Genomic DNA, 2297 nt, shown 5'->3' on the forward strand with positions numbered 1-2297 from the left:
GGTGAGGTTGGCCCAGGATCGAGCATTGTTTTGTTCTGCTGTGCATGGGGTCGCTATGAGTCGGTTCCGACTCGATGGCACCTGACAACAACAACATATCTGAATTGGTCTAGGTGATATTGGAATGTATTTGTCTCAGGTTGCTGTCTGCTGTTTTTGGTTCACTGTCTAAAGAACACCCTGTAGTATTTTTTGTAAGGTTGATCTGATCTTTACAAATTCTTTTAATTTCTATTTATCTGAAAATAACCTAATTTTGTCATCATACACTGGATGGACAGTTTTTCTGGGTGTATGCTTCTTGGTTGTCAATTTTTTTCTTTCATAATTTTATAAATGTCATTCCATTGTCTTCTTGCCTGTATCATTTCTTCTGAAAAAAAACAAAAAACAAAAACCCAGAGCTTAGTCTTATTTAGTTCTCCTTTGCAAGTAAGTTTTCATTTTTCCTGAGCTGCTCTCAGGGTTCTTTCCTTGTCTTTGGCTTAGAAAAGTTTGAAGATAATATGTCTTGGTGTTTTTCTTTTGGGATCTATCCTGTTAAGAGTTTGTTCAGCTTCCTGAATGGCTATCTTCTTATCGTCATGATGTTAAGGAAATTTTCTTCCAACAACTCTTAGACAATATACTTTATGTTTTTTATTTGTTTGTGTTGTTTCTTCCTGTTCTGGAATTTGAATCACATGTAAGTTATTCCTCTTGACAGTCCCTGCATAAATCTTAGGCTTTCTTTAGATTTTGGGGGCTTTTTTTCTGAATACTGAATGATGATGTTTTTTTCAAGCTCAGTAACTCAGCCTTATATTGATGCAGTTCTACTTCTTTGATCTTGTGATGTATTTTTCTATTCCTGAAGTCTTTGTGCTAATCTTTAGACTTTCTGATGGCTGTTTTATACAGTTTCCATGTTTTCACTTAGTTTATCAATTTGTTTCCTGACTTCTTCCATAGTTTTGTCCATGTTTTCCTTGATTGCATTGACAGTTTTCTCAACCATTTTCTCAATCCATTGAAGTTGCCGACTAACTTCTCTTAAATTCCTTATCAGGTAGTTCTTATATCACGTTTTGTGTTATATTTTCTGACCCTTTATTTTGGTTACTTGTTTGAGGCCTTTTGTCTTGTTTCTTTGAGGAAAATGAAGTTTTGTTTTTTCCCCGAGACACTGTAGTATCATATTTATACTTAATTGATGATTATATATTGGTGTGTTCTCACATGTCTCCTGGTGGATGTGGTGGAGACTAGAAGTGTGACCACAGTTCTTTGTTTCCTGTTTGGGTAGAAGAGTTCAAGGCAGGTTCATATACCTGTAGAATCAAGGGTGGTATGTCTGGTGCTGGACCCCTGGCTGAACAGAGGATGCACAGGAGGGGGTTCACTGGCTGCTGGGTTGGTGAGGCTGGAAACTGGCCATATCCCCAGCTATCAGGAGGATATGAGACAAGAGCGAACTATATCTCCTTGCTGCCAACCTCTAGCTATGTCCAGTGACTGCAGGCTGCTGTATACGTAGTCACTCACAAAAATTCCAGCTGGTTGTGCTGCTGCATGCCAGCACACAGTCCACTTGTTTTTCCCAACCATTGCCCTGATTCCACTTCCTCTTCCAGCTGGCATTCAGCCCACCTCTCTGTCCTTTCCTCTGATGCTCAGGGTTCCAGAATCACCATCTATATCTGGTTCGCTATGTCTCATGAGTCTTTGAAACACAAAGTCAGCTCAGTGCATCTGAACACTCTGTCATCTTGCTCCAGAAGTCAGTTTTTGACACCACAGGTGACAGTTTTATAAAATGCTTCATGATTGCTTTATAAGATCTACTATCACTCTAGTTTGTGATGGAAGAATCATCACTGCACACAATCTTAGTACTATGACAAATGCTATAACATATACAAGTCTGCAATTACAAACAATAATATATGCGTGGTAAAGGGAACACATAAGCAGGCATGTAAGCTTGCTGAAGACTACATAGGTCTACTGGTGAGTGGAAGAGGGGGAAAGGCAGCAATGAAGAAATGGGCCGAGTTCAACCATGTTCCATAGACTACTGTTAACCTGGAGATCAGAGAGAGAAGAGGAAGGGCTGGTTGGTCCAAAATGTGGTGAGACCTGAGGACTCCTGAGCCCATGGACAAGGACATAGTCACAGTGAGCTAGAGCTGAGAGTGAAGCATACAACTGATATGAAGTGAGGGGAGATGCATAAGAACACCCAAATTTGCAGATAGTACCCAATTAACCTAGCCTTGATAGCTTGATAATCAGACCTTAACTAGAGGAAGATAAAC

The sequence above is a fragment of the Chrysochloris asiatica genome, unplaced genomic scaffold (genome assembly GCF_000296735.1).
Source record: "Chrysochloris asiatica unplaced genomic scaffold, ChrAsi1.0 scaffold00270, whole genome shotgun sequence".
Taxonomy (NCBI): domain Eukaryota; kingdom Metazoa; phylum Chordata; class Mammalia; order Afrosoricida; family Chrysochloridae; genus Chrysochloris; species Chrysochloris asiatica.